A 25,962-nucleotide genomic window follows, 5' to 3' on the forward strand; every position below is an offset into this window, starting at 1 on the left:
GGATGATACGTGCTGTACGTGTCCCATAGGGTAATGATGGATGATACGTGCTGCACGTGTCCCATAGAGTAATGACGGATGATACGTGCTGCACCCGTCCCATAGGGTAATGATGGATGATACGTGCTGCACCCGTCCCATAGAGTAACGACGGATGATACGTGCTGCACGTGTCCCATAGGGTAATGATGGATGATACGTGCTGCACGTGTCCCATAGGGTAATGATGGATGATACGGGCTGCACGTGTCCCATAGGGTAATGATGGATGGTACGTGCTTCACATGTCCCATAGTGTAATGATGGATGATACGTGCTGCATGTGTCCCATAGAGTAATGATGGATGATACGTGCTGCACGTGTCCCATAGAGTAATGATGGAGGATACGTGCTGCACCCGTCCCATAGGGTAATGATGGATGATACGTGCTGCACGTGTCCCATAGGGTAATGATGGATGATACGTGCTGCACCCGTCCCATAGAGTAATGATGGATGATACGTGCTGCACGTGTCCCATAGGGTAATGATGGATGATACGTGCCGCACGTGTCCCATAGGGTAATGATGGATGATACGTGCTGTACGTGTCCCATAGGGTAATGATGGATGATACGTGCTGCACGTGTCCCATAGAGTAATGACGGATGATACGTGCTGCACCCGTCCCATAGGGTAATGATGGATGATACGTGCTGCACCCGTCCCATAGAGTAACGACGGATGATACGTGCTGCACGTGTCCCATAGGGTAATGATGGATGATACGTGCTGCACGTGTCCCATAGGGTAATGATGGATGATACGGGCTGCACGTGTCCCATAGGGTAATGATGGATGGTACGTGCTTCACGTGTCCCATAGTGTAATGATGGATGATACGTGCTGCATGTGTCCCATAGAGTAATGATGGATGATACGTGCTGCACGTGTCCCATAGGGTAATGATGGATGATACGTGCTGCACCCGTCCCATAGGGTAATGATGGATGATACGTGCTGCACGTGTCCCATAGGGTAATGATGGATGATACGTGCTGCACCCGTCCCATAGGGTAATGATGGATGATACGTACTGCACGTGTCCCATAGGGTAATGATGGATGATACGTGCTGCACGTGTCCCATAGGGTAATGATGGATGATACGTGCTGCACCCGTCCCAGAGGGAAATGATGGATGATACACTGCACGTGTCCCATAGGGTAATGATGGATGATACGAGCTGCACGTGTCCCATAGAGTAATGATGGATGATACATGCTGCATGTGTCCCATAGGGTAATGATGGATGATATGTGCTGCACCCGTCCCATAGGGTAATGATGGATGATACGTGCTGCACCCGTCCCATAGGGTAATGATGGATGATACGTGCTGCACGTGTCCCATAGAGTAATGATGGATGATACGTGCTGCACGTGTCCCATAGGGTAATGATGGATGATATGTGCTGCACCCGTCCCATAGAGTAATGATGGATGATACGTGCTGCACGTGTCCCATCGGGTAATGATGGATGATACGTGCTGCACGTGTCCCATAGAGTAATGATGGAGGATACGTGCTGCACCCGTCCCATAGGGTAATGATGGATGATACGTGCTGCACGTGTCCCATAGGGTAATGATGGATGATACGTGCTGCACCCGTCCCATAGAGTAATGATGGATGATACGTGCTGCACGTGTCCCATAGGGTAATGATGGATGATACGTGCTGCACGTGTCCCATAGAGTAATGATGGATGATACGGGCTGCACGTGTCCCATAGGGTAATGATGGATGGTACGTGCTTCACGTGTCCCATAGGGTAATGATGGATGATACGTGCTGCATGTGTCCCATAGAGTAATGGTGGATGATACGTGCTGCACGTGTCCCATAGGGTAATGATGGATGATACGTGCTGCACCCGTCCCATAGGGTAATGATGGATGATACGTGCTGCATGTGTCCCATAGGGTAATGATGGATTATACGTGCTGCATGTGTCCCATAGGGTAATGATGGATGATACGTGCTGCACCCATCGCAGAGGGTAATGATGGATGATACGTGCTGCACGTGTCCCATAGAGTAATGATGGATGATACATGCTGCATGTGTCCCATAGGGTAATGATGGATGATATGTGCTGCACCCGTCCCATAGGGTAATGATGGATGATACGTTCTGCACCCGTCCCATAGGGTAATGATGTTTGATACGTGCTGCACCCGTCCCATAGGGTAATGATGGATGATACGTGCTGCACGTGTCAAATAGAGTAATGATGGATGATACGTGCTGCACGTGTCCCATAGGGTAATGATGGATGATATGTGCTGCACCCGTCCCATAGAGTAATGATGGATGATACGTGCTGCACGTGTCCCATCGGGTAATGATGGATGATACGTGCTGCACGTGTCCCATAGAGTAATGATGGAGGATACGTGCTGCACCCGTCCCATAGGGTAATGATGGATGATACGTGCTGCACGTGTCCCATAGGGTAATGATGGATGATACGTGCTGCACCCGTCCCATAGAGTAATGATGGATGATACGTGCTGCACGTGTCCCATAGGGTAATGATGGATGATACGTGCTGCACGTGTCCCATAGAGTAATGATGGATGATACGTGCTGTACGTGTCCCATAGGGTAATGATGGATGATACGTGCTGCACGTGTCCCATAGAGTAATGACGGATGATACGTGCTGCACCCGTCCCATAGGGTAATGATGGATGATACGTGCTGCACCCGTCCCATAGAGTAATGATGGATGATACGGGCTGCACGTGTCCCATAGGGTAATGATGGATGGTACGTGCTTCACGTGTCCCATAGGGTAATGATGGATGATACGTGCTGCATGTGTCCCATAGGGTAATGATGGATGATACGTGCTGCACGTGTCCCATAGGGTAATGATGGATGATACGTGCTGCACCCGTCCCATAGGGTAATGATGGATGATACGTGCTGCACGTGTCCCATAGAGTAATGATGGATGATACGTGCTGCACGTGTCCCATAGGGTAATGCTGGATGATATGTGCTGCACCCGTCCCATAGGATAATGATGGATGATACGTGCTGCACGTGTCACATAGGGTAATGATGGATGATACGTGCTGCACGTGTCACATATGGTAATGATGGATGATACGTGCTGCAGGTGTCCCATAGGGTAATGATGGATGATACGTGCTGCACGTGTCCCATAGGGTAATGATGGATGATACGTGCTGCACGTGTCCCATAGGGTAATGATGGATGATACGTGCTGCACGTGTCCCATAGGGTAATGATTGATGATACGTGCTACACGTGTCCCATAGGGTAATGATGGATGATACGTGCTGCACCCGTCCCATAGGGTAATGATGGATGATACGTTCTACACCCGTCCCATAGGGTAATGATGGATGATACGTGCTGCACCCGTCCCATAGGGTAATGATGGATGATACGTGCTGCACGTGTCCCTTAGAGTAATGATGGATGATACGTGCTGCACCCGTCCCATAGGGTAATGATGGATGATACATGATGCACGTGTCCCATAGGGTAATGATGGATGATACGTGCTGCACGTGTCCCATAGAGTAATGCTGGATGATATGTGCTGCACGTGTCCCATAGGGTAATGATGGATGATACGTGCTGCACGTGTCCCTTAGGGTAATGATGGATGATACGTGCTACACGTGTCCCATAGGGTAATGATGGATGATACGGGCTGCACGTGTCCCATAGGGTAATGATGGATGATACGTGCTGCACCCGTCCCATAGGGTAATGATGGATGATACATGATGCACGTGTCCCATAGGGTAATGATGGATGATACGTGCTGCACGTGTCCCATAGAGTAATGATGGATGATACGTGCTGCACCCGTCCCATAGGGTAATGATGGATGATACATGCTGCACATGTCACATAGGGTAATGATGGATGATACGTGCTGCACGTGTCCCATAGAGTAATGATGGATGATACGTGCTGCACCCGTCCCATAGGGTAATGATGGATGATACGTGCTGCACGTGTCCCATCGGGTAATGATGGATGATACGTGCTGCACGTGTCCCATAGAGTAATGATGGAGGATACGTGCTGCACCCGTCCCATAGGGTAATGATGGATGATACGTGCTGCACGTGTCCCATAGGGTAATGATGGATGATACGTGCTGCACCCGTCCCATAGAGTAATGATGGATGATACGTGCTGCACGTGTCCCTTAGGGTAATGATGGATGATACGTGCTACACGTGTCCCATAGGGTAATGATGGATGATACGGGCTGCACGTGTCCCATAGGGTAATGATGGATGATACGTGCTGCACCCGTCCCATAGGGTAATGATGGATGATACATGATGCACGTGTCCCATAGGGTAATGATGGATGATACGTGCTGCACGTGTCCCATAGAGTAATGATGGATGATACGTGCTGCACCCGTCCCATAGGGTAATGATGGATGATACATGCTGCACATGTCACATAGGGTAATGATGGATGATACGTGCTGCACGTGTCCCATAGGGTAATGATGGATGATATGTGCTGCACCCGTCCCATAGAGTAATGATGGATGATACGTGCTGCACGTGTCCCATCGGGTAATGATGGATGATACGTGCTGCACGTGTCCCATAGAGTAATGATGGAGGATACGTGCTGCACCCGTCCCATAGGGTAATGATGGATGATACGTGCTGCACGTGTCCCATAGGGTAATGATGGATGATACGTGCTGCACCCGTCCCATAGAGTAATGATGGATGATACGTGCTGCACGTGTCCCATAGGGTAATGATGGATGATACGTGCTGCACGTGTCCCATAGAGTAATGATGGATGATACGGGCTGCACGTGTCCCATAGGGTAATGATGGATGGTACGTGCTTCACGTGTCCCATAGGGTAATGATGGATGATACGTGCTGCATGTGTCCCATAGAGTAATGGTGGATGATACGTGCTGCACGTGTCCCATAGGGTAATGATGGATGATACGTGCTGCACCCGTCCCATAGGGTAATGATGGATGATACGTGCTGCATGTGTCCCATAGGGTAATGATGGATGATACGTGCTGCATGTGTCCCATAGGGTAATGATGGATGATACGTGCTGCACCCATCGCAGAGGGTAATGATGGATGATACGTGCTGCACGTGTCCCATAGAGTAATGATGGATGATACATGCTGCATGTGTCCCATAGGGTAATGATGGATGATATGTGCTGCACCCGTCCCATAGGGTAATGATGGATGATACGTTCTGCACCCGTCCCATAGGGTAATGATGTTTGATACGTGCTGCACCCGTCCCATAGGGTAATGATGGATGATACGTGCTGCACGTGTCAAATAGAGTAATGATGGATGATACGTGCTGCACGTGTCCCATAGGGTAATGATGGATGATATGTGCTGCACCCGTCCCATAGAGTAATGATGGATGATACGTGCTGCACGTGTCCCATCGGGTAATGATGGATGATACGTGCTGCACGTGTCCCATAGAGTAATGATGGAGGATACGTGCTGCACCCGTCCCATAGGGTAATGATGGATGATACGTGCTGCACGTGTCCCATAGGGTAATGATGGATGATACGTGCTGCACCCGTCCCATAGAGTAATGATGGATGATACGTGCTGCACGTGTCCCATAGGGTAATGATGGATGATACGTGCTGCACGTGTCCCATAGAGTAATGATGGATGATACGTGCTGTACGTGTCCCATAGGGTAATGATGGATGATACGTGCTGCACGTGTCCCATAGAGTAATGACGGATGATACGTGCTGCACCCGTCCCATAGGGTAATGATGGATGATACGTGCTGCACCCGTCCCATAGAGTAATGATGGATGATACGGGCTGCACGTGTCCCATAGGGTAATGATGGATGGTACGTGCTTCACGTGTCCCATAGGGTAATGATGGATGATACGTGCTGCATGTGTCCCATAGGGTAATGATGGATGATACGTGCTGCACGTGTCCCATAGGGTAATGATGGATGATACGTGCTGCACCCGTCCCATAGGGTAATGATGGATGATACGTGCTGCACGTGTCCCATAGAGTAATGATGGATGATACGTGCTGCACGTGTCCCATAGGGTAATGCTGGATGATATGTGCTGCACCCGTCCCATAGGATAATGATGGATGATACGTGCTGCACGTGTCACATAGGGTAATGATGGATGATACGTGCTGCACGTGTCACATATGGTAATGATGGATGATACGTGCTGCAGGTGTCCCATAGGGTAATGATGGATGATACGTGCTGCACGTGTCCCATAGGGTAATGATGGATGATACGTGCTGCACGTGTCCCATAGGGTAATGATGGATGATACGTGCTGCACGTGTCCCATAGGGTAATGATTGATGATACGTGCTACACGTGTCCCATAGGGTAATGATGGATGATACGTGCTGCACCCGTCCCATAGGGTAATGATGGATGATACGTTCTACACCCGTCCCATAGGGTAATGATGGATGATACGTGCTGCACCCGTCCCATAGGGTAATGATGGATGATACGTGCTGCACGTGTCCCTTAGAGTAATGATGGATGATACGTGCTGCACCCGTCCCATAGGGTAATGATGGATGATACATGATGCACGTGTCCCATAGGGTAATGATGGATGATACGTGCTGCACGTGTCCCATAGAGTAATGCTGGATGATATGTGCTGCACGTGTCCCATAGGGTAATGATGGATGATACGTGCTGCACGTGTCCCTTAGGGTAATGATGGATGATACGTGCTACACGTGTCCCATAGGGTAATGATGGATGATACGGGCTGCACGTGTCCCATAGGGTAATGATGGATGATACGTGCTGCACCCGTCCCATAGGGTAATGATGGATGATACATGATGCACGTGTCCCATAGGGTAATGATGGATGATACGTGCTGCACGTGTCCCATAGAGTAATGATGGATGATACGTGCTGCACCCGTCCCATAGGGTAATGATGGATGATACATGCTGCACATGTCACATAGGGTAATGATGGATGATACGTGCTGCACGTGTCCCATAGAGTAATGATGGATGATACGTGCTGCACCCGTCCCATAGGGTAATGATGGATGATACGTGCTGCACGTGTCCCATAGGGTAATGATGGATGATACGTGCTGCACGTGTCCCATAGGGTAATTATGGATGATACGTGCTGCACGTGTCCCATAGGGTAATGATGGATGATACGTGCTGCACGTGTCCCATAGGGTAATGATGGATGATACGTGCTGCACGTGTCCCATAGGGTAATGATGGATGATACGTGCTGCACGTGTCCCATAGAGTAATGATGGATGATACGTGCTGCACCCGTCCCATAGGGTAATGATGGATGATACGTGCTGCACGTGTCCCATAGGGTAATGATGGATGATACGTGCTGGGCCCGTCCCATAGAGTAATGATGGATGATACGTGCTGCACGTGTCCCATAGAGTAATGATGGATGATACGTGCTGCACGTGTCCCATAAGGTAATGATGGATGATACGTGCTGCACGTGTCACATAGGGTAATGATGGATGATACGTGCTGCACGTGTCCCATAGAGTAATGATGGATGATACGTGCTGCACGTGTCCCATAGAGTAATGATGGATGATACGTGCTGCACTTGTCCCATAGAGTAATGATGGATGATACGTGCTGCACTTGTCCCATTGGGTAATGATGGATGATACGTGCTGCACGTGTCCCATAGAGTAATGATGGAGGATACGTGCTGCACCCGTCCCATAGGGTAATGATGGATGATACGTGCTGCACGTGTCCCATAGAGTAATGATGGATGATATGTGCTGCACGTGTCCCATAAGGTAATGATGGATAATACGTCATGCACGTGTCACATAGGGTAATGATGGATGATACGTGCTGCACGTGTCCCATAGAGTAATGATGGATGATACGTGCTACACGTGTCCCATAGGGTAATGATGGATGATACGTGCTGCACGTGTCCCACAGAGTAATGATGGATGATACGTGCTGCACTTGTCCCATAGGGTAATGATGGATGATATGTGCTGCACCCGTCCCATAGAGTAATGATGGATGATACGTGCTGCACGTGTCCCATCGGGTAATGATGGATGATACGTGCTGCACGTGTCCCATAGAGTAATGATGGAGGATACGTGCTGCACCCGTCCCATAGGGTAATGATGGATGATACGTGCTGCACGTGTCCCATAGGGTAATGATGGATTATACGTGCTGCACCCGTCCCATAGAGTAATGATGGATGATACGTGCTGCACATGTCCCATAGGGTAATGATGGATGATACGTGCTGCACGTGTCCCATAGAGTAATGATGGATGATACGTGCTGTACGTGTCCCATAGGGTAATGATGGATGATACGTGCTGCACGTGTCCCATAGAGTAATGACGGATGATACGTGCTGCACCCGTACCATAGGGTAATGATGGATGATACGTGCTGCACCCGTCCCATAGAGTAATGATGGATGATACGTGCTGCACGTGTCCCATAGGGTAATTATGGATGATATGTGCTGCACGTGTCCCATAGGGTAATGATGGATGATACGGGCTGCACGTGTCCCATAGGGTAATGATGGATGGTACGTGCTTCACGTGTCCCTTAGTGTAATGATGGATGATACGTGCTGCATGTGTCCCATAGAGTAATGATGGATGATACGTGCTGCACGTGTCCCATAGGGTAATGATGGATGATACGTGCTGCACCCGTCCCATAGGGTAATGATGGATGATACGTACTGCACGTGTCCCATAGGGTAATGATGGATGATACGTGCTGCACGTGTCCCATAGGGTAATGATGGATGATACGTGCTGCACCCGTCCCAGAGGGTAATGATGGATGATACACTGCACGTGTCCCATAGGGTAATGATGGATGATACGAGCTGCACGTGTCCCATAGAGTAATGATGGATGATACATGCTGCATGTGTCCCATAGGGTAATGATGGATGATATGTGCTGCACCCGTCCCATAGGGTAATGATGGATGATACGTGCTGCACCCGTCCCATAGGGTAATGATGGATGATACGTGATGCACGTGTCCCATAGAGTAATGATGGATGATACGTGCTGCACGTGTCCCATAGGGTAATGATGGATGATATGTGCTGCACCCATCCCATAGAGTAATGATGGATGATACGTGCTGCACGTGTCCCATCGGGTAATGATGGATGATACGTGCTGCACGTGTCCCATAGAGTAATGATGGAGGATACGTGCTGCACCCGTCCCATAGGGTAATGATGGATGATACGTGCTGCACGTGTCCCATAGGGTAATGATGGATGATACGTGCTGCACCCGTCCCATAGAGTAATGATGGATGATACGTGCTGCACGTGTCCCATAGGGTAATGATGGATGATACGTGCTGCACGTGTCCCATAGAGTAATGATGGATGATACGTGCTGTACGTGTCCCATAGGGTAATGATGGATGATACGTGCTGCACGTGTCCCATAGAGTAATGACGGATGATACGTGCTGCACCCGTCCCATAGGGTAATGATGGATGATACGTGCTGCACCCGTCCCATAGAGTAATGATGGATGATACGGGCTGCACGTGTCCCATAGGGTAATGATGGATGGTACGTGCTTCACGTGTCCCATAGGGTAATGATGGATGATACGTGCTGCATGTGTCCCATAGAGTAATGATGGATGATACGTACTGCACGTGTCCCATAGGGTAATGATGGATGATACGTGCTGCACCCGTCCCATAGGGTAATGATGGATGATACGTGCTGCATGTGTCCCATAGGGTAATGATGGATGATACGTGCTGCACCCGTCCCATAGGGTAGTGATGGATGATACGTACTGCACGTGTCCCATAGGGTAATGATGGATGATACGTGCTGCACGTGTCCCATAGGGTAATGATGGATGATACGTACTGCACGTGTCCCATAGGGTAATGATGGATGATACGTGCTGCACGTGTCCCATAGGGTAATGATGGATGATACGTGCTGCACCCGTCCCAGAGGGTAATGATGGATGATACGTGCTGCACGTGTCCCATAGGGTAATGATGGATGATACGTGCTGCACGTGTCCCATAGAGTAATGATGGATGATACATGCTGCATGTGTCCCTTATTGTAATGATGGATGATATGTGCTGCACCCGTCCCATAGGGTAATGATGGATGATACGTGCTGCAAGTGTCACATAGGGTAATGATGGTTGATATGTGCTGCACGTGTCACATAGGGTAATGATGGATGATATGTGCTGCACCCGTCCCATAGGGTAATGTTGGATGATACGTGCTTCACGTGTCCCATAGAGTAATGATGGATGATATGTGCTGCACGTGTCACATAGGGTAATGATGGATGATACGTGCTGCACGTGTCCCTTAGGGTAATGATGGATGATACGTGCTGCACGTGACCCATAGAGTAATGATGGATGATACGTGCTGCACGTGTCCCATAGCGTAATGATGGATGATATGTGCTGCACCCGTACCATAGGGTAATGATGGATGATACGTGCTGCACCCGTCCCATAGGGTAATGATGGATGATACGTGCTGCACCCGTCCCAATGGGTAATGATGGATGATACGTGCTGAAACGTGTCCCATAGGGTAATGATGGATGATACGTGCTGCACGTGTCCCATAGAGTAATGATGGATGATACGTGCTGCACGTGTCCCATAGGGTAATGATGGATGATATGTGCTGCACCCGTCCCATAGGGTAATGATGGATGATACGTGCTGCACGTGTCCCATAGAGTAATGATGGATGATATGTGCTGCACGTGTCACATAGGGTAATGATGGATGATACGTGCTGCACGTGTCCCTTAGGGTAATGATGGATGATACGTGCTGCACGTGTCCCATAGAGTAATGATGGATGATACGTGCTGCACGTGTCCCATAGCGTAATGATGGATGATATGTGCTGCACCCGTACCATAGGGTAATGATGGATGATACGTGCTGCACCCGTCCCATAGGGTAATGATGGATGATACGTGCTGCACCCGTCCCAATGGGTAATGATGGATGATACGTGCTGAAACGTGTCCCAGAGGGTAATGATGGATGATACGTGCTGCACGTGTCCCATAGAGTAATGATGGATGATACGTGCTGCACGTGTCCCATAGGGTAATGATGGATGATATGTGCTGCACCCGTCCCATAGAGTGATGATGGATGATACGTGCTGCACGTGTCCCATCGGGTAATGATGGATGATACGTGCTGCACGTGTCCCTTAGGGTAATGATGGATGATACGTGCTGCACGTGTCCCATAGAGTAATGATGGATGATACGTGCTGCACGTGTCCCATAGCGTAATGATGGATGATATGTGCTGCACCCATACCATAGGGTAATGATGGATGATACGTGCTGCACCCGTCCCATAGGGTAATGATGGATGATACGTGCTGCACCCGTCCCAATGGGTAATGATGGATGATACGTGCTGAAACGTGTCCCATAGGGTAATGATGGATGATACGTGCTCCACGTGTCCCATAGAGTAATGATGGATGATACGTGCTGCACGTGTCCCATAGGGTAATGATGGATGATATGTGCTGCACCCGTCCCATAGGGTAATGATGGATGATACGTGCTGCACGTGTCCCATAGAGTAATGATGGATGATATGTGCTGCACGTGTCACATAGGGTAATGATGGATGATACGTGCTGCACGTGTCCCTTAGGGTAATGATGGATGATACGTGCTGCACGTGTCCCATAGAGTAATGATGGATGATACGTGCTGCACGTGTCCCATAGCGTAATGATGGATGATATGTGCTGCACCCGTACCATAGGGTAATGATGGATGATACGTGCTGCACCCGTCCCATAGGGTAATGATGGATGATACGTGCTGCACCCGTCCCAATGGGTAATGATGGATGATACGTGCTGAAACGTGTCCCAGAGGGTAATGATGGATGATACGTGCTGCACGTGTCCCATAGAGTAATGATGGATGATACGTGCTGCACGTGTCCCATAGGGTAATGATGGATGATATGTGCTGCACCCGTCCCATAGAGTAATGATGGATGATACGTGCTGCACGTGTCCCATCGGGTAATGATGGATGATACGTGCTGCACGTGTCCCATAGAGTAATGATGGAGGATACGTGCTGCACCCGTCCCATAGGGTAATGATGGATGATACGTGCTGCACGTGTCCCATAAGGTAATGATGGATGATACGTGCTGCACCCGTCCCATAGAGTAATGATGGATGATACGTGCTGCACGTGTCCCATAGGGTAATGATGGATGATACGTGCTGCACGTGTCCCATAGAGTAATGATGGATGATACGTGCTGTACGTGTCCCATAGGGTAATGATGGATGATACGTGCTGCACGTGTCCCATAGAGTAATGACGGATGATACGTGCTGCACCTGTCCCATAGGGTAATGATGGATGATACGTGCTGCACCCGTCCCATAGAGTAATGATGGATGATACGGGCTGCACGTGTCCCATAGGGTAATGATGGATGGTACGTGCTTCACGTGTCCCATAGGGTAATGATGGATGATACGTGCTGCATGTGTCCCATAGAGTAATGATGGATGATACGTGCTGCACGTGTCCCATAGGGTAATGATGGATGATACGTGCTGCACCCGTCCCATAGGGTAATGATGGATGATACGTGCTGCATGTGTCCCATAGGGTAATGATGGATGATACGTGCTGCACCCGTCCCATAGGGTAATGATGGATGATACGTACTGCACGTGTCCCATAGGGTAATGATGGATGATACGTGCTGCACCCGTCCCAGAGGGTAATGATGGATGATACGTGCTGCACGTGTCCCAAAGGGTAATGATGGATGATACGTGCTGCACCCGTCCCATAGGGTAATGATGGATGATACGTGCTGCACCCGTCCCAATGGGTAATGATGGATGATACGTGCTGAAACGTGTCCCAGAGGGTAATGATGGATGATACGTGCTGCACGTGTCCCATAGAGTAATTATGGATGATACGTGCTGCACGTGTCCCATAGGGTAATGATGGATGATATGTGCTGCACCCGTCCCATAGAGTAATGATGGATGATACGTGCTGCACGTGTCCCATCGGGTAATGATGGATGATACGTGCTGCACGTGTCCCATAGAGTAATGATGGAGGATACGTGCTGCACCCGTCCCATAGGGTAATGATGGATGATACGTGCTGCACGTGTCCCATAGGGTAATGATGGATGATACGTGCTGCACCCGTCCCATAGAGTAATGATGGATGATACGTGCTGCACGTGTCCCATAGGGTAATGATGGATGATACGTGCTGCACGTGTCCCATAGAGTAATGATGGATGATACGTGCTGTACGTGTCCCATAGGGTAATGATGGATGATACGTGCTGCACGTGTCCCATAGAGTAATGACGGATGATACGTGCTGCACCTGTCCCATAGGGTAATGATGGATGATACGTGCTGCACCCGTCCCATAGAGTAATGATGGATGATACGGGCTGCACGTGTCCCATAGGGTAATGATGGATGGTACGTGCTTCACGTGTCCCATAGGGTAATGATGGATGATACGTGCTGCATGTGTCCCATAGAGTAATGATGGATGATACGTGCTGCACGTGTCCCATAGGGTAATGATGGATGATACGTGCTGCACCCGTCCCATAGGGTAATGATGGATGATACGTGCTGCATGTGTCCCATAGGGTAATGATGGATGATACGTGCTGCACCCGTCCCATAGGGTAATGATGGATGATACGTACTGCACGTGTCCCATAGGGTAATGATGGATGATACGTGCTGCACCCGTCCCAGAGGGTAATGATGGATGATACGTGCTGCACGTGTCCCATAGGGTAATGATGGATGATACGTGCTGCACGTGTCCCATAGAGTAACACGTGCAGCACGTGTTACTCTATGGGACACGTGCAGCACGTATCATCCATCATTACCCTCTGGGACGGGTGCAGCACGTATCATCCATGCTTCGGCAGCACATATACTAAAATTGGAACGATACAGAGAAGATTAGCATGGCCCCTGCGCAAGGGCGGCAGGTAGCTTAGTGGGTAAGAGCATTGTGCCAGTAACCGAAAGGTCGCTGGTTCTAATCCCCGAGCCGACTAGGTGAAAAATCTGTCGATGTGCCCTTGAGCAAGGCACTTAACCCTAATTGCTCATGTAAGTCGCTCTGGATAAGAGCGTCTGCTAAATGACTAAAATGTAAATGTAAATGTAATGATGGATGATACATGCTGCATGTGTCCCATAGGGTAATGATGGATGATATGTGCTGCACCCGTCCCATAGGGTAATGATGGATGATACGTGCTGCAAGTGTCACATAGGGTAATGATGGTTGATATGTGCTGCACGTGTCACATAGGGTAATGATGGATGATATGTGCTGCACCCGTCCCATAGGGTAATGATGGATGATACGTGCTGCACGTGTCCCATAGAGTAATGATGGATGATATGTGCTGCACGTGTCACATAGGGTAATGATGGATGATACGTGCTGCACCCGTCCCATAGGGTAATGATGGATGATACGTGCTGCACCCGTCCCAATGGGTAATGATGGATGATACGTGCTGAAACGTGTCCCATAGGGTAATGATGGATGATACGTGCTGCACCCGTCCCATAGGGTAATGATGGATGATACGTGCTGCACGTGTCACATAGGGTAATGATGGATGATACGTGCTGAACGTGTCCCATAGGGTAATGATGGATGATACGTGCTGCACGTGTCCCATAGGGTAATGATGGATGATACGTGCTGCACGTGTCCCATAGGGTAATGATGGATGATACGTGCTGCACCCGTCCCATAGGGTAATGATGGATGATACCTGCTGCACGTGTCCCATAGAGTAATGATGGATGATACGTGCTGCACGTGTCCCATAGGGTAATGATGGATGATATGTGCTGCACCCTTCCCATAGAGTAATGATGGATGATACGTGCTGCACGTGTCCCATCGGGTAATGATGGATGATACGTGCTGCACGTGTCCCATAGAGTAATGATGGAGGATACGTGCTGCACCCGTCCCATAGGGTAATGATGGATGATACGTGCTGCACGTGTCCCATAGGGTAATGATGGATGATACGTGCTGCACGTGTCCCATAGAGTAATGATGGATGATACGTGCTGCACGTGTCCCATAGGGTAATGATGGATGATACGTGCTGCACGTGTCCCATAGAGTAATGATGGATGATACGTGCTGTACGTGTCCCATAGGGTAATGATGGATGATACGTGCTGCACCCGTCCCATAGGGTAATGATGGATGATACGTGCTGCACGTGTCCCATAGGGTAATGATGGATGATACGTGCTGCACCCGTCCCATAGGGTAATGAAGGATGATACGTGCTGCACGTGTCCCATAGGGTAATGATGGATGATACGTGCTGCACCCGTCCCATAGGGTAATGATGGATGATACGTGCTGTACGTGTCCCATAGGGTAATGATGGATGATACGTGCTGCACCCGTCCCATAGGGTAATGATGGATGATACGTGCTACACGTGTCCCATAGGGTAATGATGGATGATACGTGCTGCACGTGTCCCATAGGGTAATGATGGATGATACGTGCTGCACGTGTCCCATAGGGTAATGATGGATGATACGTGCTGCACGTGTCCTATAGGGTAATGATGGATGATACTTGCTGCACGTGTCCCATAGAGTAATTATGGATGACACGTGCTGCACGTGTCCCATAGAGTAATGATGGATGATACGTGCTGCACGTGTCCCATAGAGTAATGATGGATGATACGTGCTGCACGTGTCCCATAGAGTAATTGTCTTTGTTGGCCGGAGCTCAAGTTAGAGAAGCTGAAATTCCCAACTGGAGAACTGACAGCCAGCAGAATGTCTTCTTCTCTTTTAGTCCCGGTTTAGTATCATCCGTGAAGGTCAAGATCATTCCTGTTATGAATTTGACAAAAGGGATGAATTTGAATAAGGATTGAAAGTAGTAGTAAATATTTTTGGTAGTGTATAACATAATTGCTCAGCTGTGCAGGTAACTGCAGATATGGTCCCGACAACAAATGATATTTTCGATACTAATAGCCCTACGACGTTAGTAAAACATGTAAGCAACTTGTTCCTTTTTTCAGTCGGGGTAAATGCAGTGGCCTCTTAATGCACAGTAGCCAATAATAAATCATACTGGAAAAGGCTTAAATGCGTGGTGCCTGTAATTCACTTGCAATTTCCTTGTATTGTTTTCTTTCCGCAGAGGACAGTGTGTTCTAGTACACGTCTCTGGTGTGGTGTAATCATGCAGTACAGCTATTAGAACCTAGACCAAACAGAACATGTTTTAATCGTGAGTGTTCCATCGTTGCCCTTCTCAGAAACATGGTTGACTGAAGAGACAGCCATGTTTTATGACATCTCCTCGTAATGCTGTTCTCCACTGTGGAACGTCCAGAGTGGGAGGTGGAGTGTCCAATGTTTTCAATTCTTTGTAAGATAGGACCATCTCTCTTACCGTCTGATAACCTTGACGTTGAATCTCTTTTCATAGAAATTCCCTCCTGTTCGTTTTTTTTTTGTGTGTGGTAAAAAAGAGTGGTAATTGGATGCATCTATCGGCCACACGATTCTGACATTGGTCAGTTGCAATGACACATTTGTATCCCACTTGCTGCATATCACAACACCATAAATATAATAATAATAATATAACATGCCATTTAGCAGACGCGTTTATCCAACCATAAATCCTATCATGGAGGTGCAGTAATTTTCAGGTGAAGTCATTTGGTAATTTAAAAAACTACACAATGTCCTTTATTAGGTGATGATGCAACTACAGTTTAAATTGTTTTAACCCATTATTGTAATAAAATGCTCAACTTTTCAAATCCAACTGCATTACAAATATATTCTGTATAAATGAACAATGCATACAGACTATATAACTTCCACACAATGTTAAAGGCCACACAATCAATGTTTTAGATGGAAATGTACGCACTCACTAACTGTAAGTCGCTCTGGATAAGAACGTCTCCTAAATGACTAAAATGTAAAATGTAAAATGTATGTGATTAATCAACCTTGGATGTGATTAATAATGAAGATAAAATGCGTTTTCTATTGGGTGATTACAACATAAACTTATCCAGCTATCTGTGTCCCCTCATCTATAAGCCCACAAGAGTGACCCGTTCATCTGCCACCCTTATTGATAATATTTCTACAAATTCTTTGAATAATGTGGCTAGTACAGGTATACTTTATACTGACATTTCTGACCACTTTCCCAATTTTCCACTTCTCTTTAGCAGCTGGAAATGAACAGATGGGAATGATTAGTAACATTAAATGTAGAATATTTAACAAAAGTAATTATGTGCGCTTTAAGATGTTGATTAATTATATTTCATGGGAACATTTTTATAATCAGGCCGATGTGGAGCCTGCTTACCGAACTTTTCTCACATCTTTCAATTCTGTATTTCACCACTGCTTTCCCTTAGTTAAACCACGTAAGAGAGCAGCAGAAGGGTTCTGGAAACCTTGGTTTACAACCGGTTTTAAAAAAATCCTCAATTAAAAAGAACAAGTTGTATAAAAAGTTTCTCACAAATCCCTCTCCCCTGAATTCTACAAATTACAAAAAGTACAAGAACACATTATTCATGATTGTACATATAATTGGCTATATAGTTATAGTTATGTTTATGATAGAGAACAATTTGTTTATGCACACATCTGTGCATCTACCAGGGCCAAGATATCCTGTGGCGTGTTCCTAATCTATATCAATGACCTTGCTGCTGTGTCTTCTACCGAACATCCCATTCTCTTTGCTGATGATACCAATTAGATTTTTATCACACAATAATTTTGATTCACTAATTAATGAAGCCAACTCAGGCATGGCCAGATTTTCTGAATGGTTCCATATAAACAAATTATCGTTAAATATTAAACATCCAACTTTACTGTATTCACTAGTAAGAATGACAAATATTGTACAAAATATAGAAAACTAAAAGATACAGAATGTCAATTGGTGAGAATGGAATGGAACAAGTCAAGTCCACTAGATTCCTCTTTTAACTGATGAAAATGTACCCTGGAAAGATCATATTCAATTTGTCTGCATGAAATATGCATGAAATATGTTGGTATCATCAGAAAGATTAATGGTTTGGCATCAGGCTTGGTTCTTAATGTAAGGGATCGGGGGTTGGCTGGGTCTAGACAGAGTCTGACACTTCCCCGATCTACAGAGAGGGGGAGTCATCAGACTCGATCTGGTTCACCTGAGTTCTGAGCACACCTGTCAGTAATTAGTGTAGGATTTAAGGTGTGCTCAGAAGTTCAGTCGGTGCGAGGTATTGTTCCTTTGTGACTTGCTAAGCGTTTTGTTCCGAGAGAGAGAGAGTTTGTTGTTTTTGATTACCAGTGTATCCGACCCGTGCCTCGTTGTTTGACTCCCCGTATTGCTTAATCCTCTGCTTGTCTATCCCAGTGATTACCGTACTCTGAACCAGTGCCTGTGCCCTCGACTACGCCTACGCCCGCTCCCTTGGTACCTTTGCCTGTCTATGCCTGGCCCGGTTTTGACCACAGCCCGCCCGACCACAATTAAGCTATTCCCTTGTCTGTACTCTAATAAAGCATCGCAATTCTGCGATTGGATCTTACCACTCTGTCCGAGTATTCTTTACACCTAATTTTATACTATAGCTTCATTTACCCATATCTCACTTACTGTAATATTGTCCTGGCCAGTACATATTTATCCTAACTACACAAATTACTCATCATACAAAATACATTTGCAAGGCTAGCCACCTCCTCTAATTACCTAGCTCCATATCTTGTCTATTTACGACATGAATGTACGCCAATTGTGCACTTTAATCTACAAATACTCACACCTCCCAGACAGTTTACCTAAACCCTTCAATGGATTCTTCCAGGTTAATTCTGAAATCTATCTATATAACACAAGACACTGCGATAACCTTCACCCTCCCAACTGCCGCACCTCACATAGTCAATTCTCTATCAGATTCAGAGGTACCATACTCTGGAATTCTTATCTTCACATTGCCAAAACATCACCATCCCTCAATAACTTCAAGAGAAGACTGGGGGTCAGCCTGATGAACCAAACTACTCAGTAATCTCGTCCATGAAGACTGGGGGTCAGCCTGATGAACCAAACTACTCAGTAATCTCCTCCATAGAGCCTAACTCTCACACACACACATGCACACATGCACACACATATTTAAACAAAACAAATATTAAAATTTTTTTTGTGATTACTGATCAATTCATTTATACATTAATAATTAGTAGGTTTTGTTATCTGTTTTAACAAACATTTTGTTTTTACATACTTATACTGTTTTTTTTTTTGTGCTGTGGTTTTCATATTAACCCTTGGGCTTCCAACCTGCACACCGTTTTTATCTGTACCGTTGTCTATCACTTGTTTTCGTTGGTGCAAATAAATAAAACAAAACAAAACAAATGACCTCGCTTAGTCTACGCGATTTGACCAGGGTGAGATGGACAGATGACAAGGTGATTGCTGTACGTTCATTGTAATTTCATGTACGTTAGTGGGTGCGTAAAGAACACGATCTGCTCTCTTTCTATGCCACGTCTCACATTTAGCAGACGCTCTTATCCAGAGCGACTTACAGTCAGAGTTTTAAGTGACAGAAAGGCCGTCGGTGTAGCGGAGAGGAGTGGTGCATCCATTAACATGAAATCCCACATAAATACATTGTTCAATTCAATAACCTTTGTGGAATGTCCAATGCATTCATGCAAGGCGGATATTGTACAGTATCTAGTGACTTTATCACACTTGGCCCAGCCTGGTTACCCATTGGGAAAGAACACCCAATAAAAACCAACCAGCAGACTAATCAGAAGTCATCACCTTACTGCCCACCAATTTACAACATGATTAGGCCCTGCCCTGTGACATTTGATACTGAACCAGAAAATGGGACATTTTAATCCGTCTGTGTGCAGTGCTTGGTACAGTCTCTTATTGTCCACTGATGAAGTATCACAACATAAAATTCTGGCTTGTGTCGCCCTGCTTGATGAAACTTGATGGATTCTCCATTCACCGAGCGGACAGGACAGTGGAGTCGGGCAAATCAAGAGCGGGATGGGTTTGCCTCTTCATCAACAACAATGGGTGTGCTGACTCGAGCGCAGTGGAAATCTCAACCCATTGTTCACCCGTCTTGGAATACCTGATGGTCAAATGAAGACCCTTCTACCTCCCGAGGGAGTTTTCAGCTGTTATCGTGACTGTTGTTTACATTCCACCTCAGGACAAGAAAAAAAACACGCTGGCACTTAACAAACTTTACAAGACTATAAACAAGCAGGAAAACTCGTACCCAGAGGCTGCTTCCTTGATGCCAGTGATTTTTCATTCCTCGTAATTAAGACACGTGGTGCACAACTTCCATCAACACGTCTCCTTCGCCACTAGGGGCAATAAAGTCCTAGACCACTGTTACCCACAAGCCCTCCCTCGTCCCCATTCGACAAATCAGATCATGACTCCGTACTCCTGATTCCTGTTTACAAGCAGAATCTCAAACAGTAAGTACCTGTTATTCGCTCCGTTGAGAAACGGTCATCAAAATCAGAGAATATGCTATTTGCTAGCGCTTATAACATCATTTGCTCCACCGATAACATCGACGAGCTAACAACTCCATCACCGGCGTCATTACGAAAATGCATCGGGCGACGTTGTCCCCACAGTGAAGGTTCGCTGCTTCCCCAATGAAAAGCCCTGGATTAACACAGTGGTTTGCGCTAAACTAAAGGAGAGGGCTACCGCACACAGGGCTTTCGCAGACAACCCCGAGGCTACGGCCGAGGACAGGAACAGGAAGTCCCTCTATGTCCTCCGCAGAGTCATCAAATGAGCAAAAGTAAAATATAGGAATAAGGTGGAATCATATTACACAGGCTCCGACGCATGTGGCAGGGGGCTACAGTCCATTACGGATTACAAAAGGAAGACCCAGCCGTGATCTGCCCAACGATGCCTCTACCAGACGAACTCGATGCATTTTATGCATGCTACAATAATAACAACACTGTGCCATGCACGAAGGGCCCTCACTGACCCAGAGGACTGGGTGATCTCGCTCTCTGAGGCCGACGTCAGTAAGGTCATTAAATCAGGTCAACACTCGCAAAGCCGCAGGGCCGGACGGTATTCCAGGGCGTGTTCTCAGAGCATGCGCTAAACAGCTGGCAGGTATATTCACAGTAATTTTCAACCTCTCCTTGTCCCAGTCTGTAATCCCCACATGTTTTAAGCTGACCACCATTATTCCCGTTACCAAGAACTCTAAGGCTTCATGCGACAATGACTACCTCCCTGTAGCACTCACATCTGTAATCATGAAGTGCTTTGAAAGGCTTGGTATGGCACACATCAACTACATCATCCAAGACACCCTAGACCCACTCCAATTTGCATATCGCCCTAACAGATCCATAGACGACGCAATCTCAATTGCACTCCATACTGCCCTCACCAACCTAGATAAGATGAATGCCTATGGGAAAATGCTTTTCATTGATTACAGCTCAGAGTTCAACACCATTGTCCCCTCCAAGCTCGTCAACAAGCTTAGGACCCTGGGACTGAACACCTCTACACACTCACATGACTCTACACACTGACAGGACTCTACACACTCACAGGACTCTACACACTCACAGGACTCTACACACTGACAGGACTCTACACACTGACAGGACTCTACACACTGACAGGACTCTACATACTGACAGGACTCTACACACTCACAGGACTCTACCCACTGACAGGACTCTACACACTCACAGGACTCTACACACTCACAGGACTCTACACACTCATAGGACTCTACACACTCACAGGACTCTACACACTCACAGGACTCTACACACTCACAGGACTCTACACACTCACAGGACTCTACACACTCACAGGACTCTACACACTCACAGGACTCTACACACTCACAGGACTCTACACACTGTCAGGACTCTACACACTCATAGGACTCTACACACTCACAGGACTCTACACACTCACAGGACTCTACACACTTACATGACTCTACACCCTCACAGGACTCTACACACTCACAGGACTCTACACACTCACAGGACTCTACACACTCACAGGACTCTACACACTCACATGACTCTACAACACTCACAGGACTATACACACTGACAGGACTCTACACACTCACAGGACTCTACACACTCACATGACTCTACACACTCACAGGACTCTACACACTCACAGGACTCTACACACTGACATGACTCTACACAATGACAGGACTCTACACACTGACAGAACTCTACACACTGACAGGACTCTACACCCCCACAGGACTCTATACACTCACAGGACTCTACACACTCACAGGATTATACACACTCACAGGACTCTATAGACTGACAGGACTCTACAAACTCACAGGACTCTACACACGCACAGGACTATACACACTGACATGACTCTACACACTGACAGGACTCTAAACACTGACAGGACTCTACACACTCACAGGCCTCTACACACTCACAGGCCTCTACACACTCACAGGACTCTACACACTCACAGGACTCTACACACTCACAGGACTCTACACACTGACATGACTCTACACACTGACAGGACTCTACACACTCACAGGACTCTACACACTCACAGGACTCTACACACTGACAGGACTCTACACACTGACAGGACTCGACACACTGACAGGACTCTACACACTCACAGGACTCTACACACTCACAGGACTCTACACACTGACAGGACTCTACACACTGACATGACTCTACACACTGACAGGACTCTACACACTCACATGACTCTACACACTCACAGGACTCTACACACTGACAGGACTCTACACACTCACAGGACTCTATACACTCACAGGACTCTACACACTGACAGGACTCTACACACTGACAGGAATCTACACACTCACAGGACTCTACCCTCTCACATGACTCTACACACTGACAGGACTCTTCACACTCACAGGACTCTACACACTGACAGGACTCTACACACTCACATGACTCTACACACTCACAGGACTCTACACACTCACAGGACTCTACACACTGACATGACTCTACACAATGACAGGACTCTACACACTGACAGAACTCTACACACTGACAGGACTCTACACCCCCACAGGACTCTATACACTCACAGGACTCTACACACTCACAGGATTCTACACACTCACAGGACTCTATACACTGACAGGACTCTACAAACTCACAGGACTCTACACACGCACAGGACTATACACAATGACATGACTCTACACACTGACAGGACTCTAAACACTGACAGGACTCTACACACTCACAGGCCTCTACACACTCACAGGCCTCTACACACTCACAGGACTCTACACACTCACAGGACTCTACACACTCACAGGACTCTACACACTGACATGACTCTACACACTGACAGGACTCTACACACTCACAGGACTCTACACACTCACAGGACTCTACACACTGACAGGACTCTACACACTGACAGGACTCGACACACTGACAGGACTCTACACACTCACAGGACTCTACACACTCACAGGACTCTACACACTGACAGGACTCTACACACTGACATGACTCTACACACTGACAGGACTCTACACACTCACATGACTCTACACACTCACAGGACTCTACACACTGACAGGACTCTACACACTCACAGGACTCTATACACTCACAGGACTCTACACACTGACAGGACTCTACACACTGACAGGAATCTACACACTCACAGGACTCTACCCTCTCACATGACTCTACACACTGACAGGACTCTTCACACTCACAGGACTCTACACACTGACAGGACTCTACACACTCACGGGACTCTACACACTCACAGGACTCTACACACTCACAGGACTCTACACACTGACTCTACACACTCACAGGACTCTACACACTGACAGGACTCTACACACTGACAGGACTCTACACACTGACAGGACTCTACACACTCACAGGACTCTACCCACTGACAGGACTCAACACACTCACAGGACTCTACACACTCACAGGACTCTACACACTCATAGGACTCTACACACTCACAGGACTCTACACACTCACAGGACTCTACACACTCACAGGACTCTACACACTCACAGGACTCTACACACTCACAGGACTCTACACACTCACAGGACTTTACACACTCACAGGACTCTACACACTGACAGGACTCTACACACTCATAGGACTCTACACACTCACAGGACTCTACACACTCACAGGACTCTACACACTTACAGGACTCTACACCCTCACAGGACTCTACACACTCACAGGACTCTACACACTCACAGGACTCTACACACTCACAGGACTCTACACACTCACATGACTCTACAACACTCACAGGACTATACACACTGACAGGACTCTACACACTCACAGGACTCTACACACTCACATGACTCTACACACTCACAGGACTCTACACACTCACAGGACTCTACACACTGACATGACTCTACACAATGACAGGACTCTACACACTGACAGAACTCTACACACTGACAGGACTCTACACCCCCACAGGACTCTATACACTCACAGGACTCTACACACTCACAGGATTCTACACACTCACAGGACTCTATACACTGACAGGACTCTACAAACTCACAGGACTCTACACACGCACAGGACTATACACACTGACATGACTCTACACACTGACAGGACTCTAAACACTGACAGGACTCTACACACTCACAGGCCTCTACACACTCACAGGCCTCTACACACTCACAGGACTCTACACACTCACAGGACTCTACACACTCACAGGACTCTACACACTGACATGACTCTACACACTGACAGGACTCTACACACTCACAGGACTCTACACACTCACAGGACTCTACACACTGACAGGACTCTACACACTGACAGGACTCTACACACTGACAGGACTCTACACACTCACAGGACTCTACACACTCACAGGACTCTACACACTGACAGGACTCTACACACTGACATGACTCTACACACTGACAGGACTCTACACACTCACATGACTCTACACACTCACAGGACTCTACACACTGACAGGACTCTACACACTCACAGGACTATACACACTGACAGGAATCTACACACTCACAGGACTCTACCCTCTCACATGACTCTACACACTGACAGGACTCTTCACACTCACAGGACTCTACACACTGACAGGACTCTACACACTCACGGGACTCTACACACTCACAGGACTCTACACACTCACAGGACTCTACACACTGACTCTACACACTCACAGGACTCTACACACTCACAGGACTCTACACCCTCACAGGACTCTACACACTCACAGGACTCTACACACTCACAAGACTATACACACTGACATGACTCTACACACTGACAGGAATCTACACACTCACAGGACTCTACCCACTCACATGACTCTACACACTGACAGGACTCTTCACACTCAAAGGACTCTACACACTGACAGGACTCTACATACTCACGGGACTCTATACACTCACAGGACTCTACACACTCACAGGACTCTACACACTCACAGGACTCTACACACTCACAGGACCCTACACACTCACAGAACTCTACACACTCACAGGACTCTACAAACTCACAGGACTCTACACACTCACGGGACTCTACACACTCACATGACTCTTCACACTCACAGGACTCTACACACT

The sequence above is a fragment of the Coregonus lavaretus genome (assembly GCF_964263955.1).
Source record: "Coregonus lavaretus genome assembly, chromosome: 19".
NCBI classification, from domain to species: Eukaryota; Metazoa; Chordata; class Actinopteri; order Salmoniformes; family Salmonidae; genus Coregonus; species Coregonus lavaretus.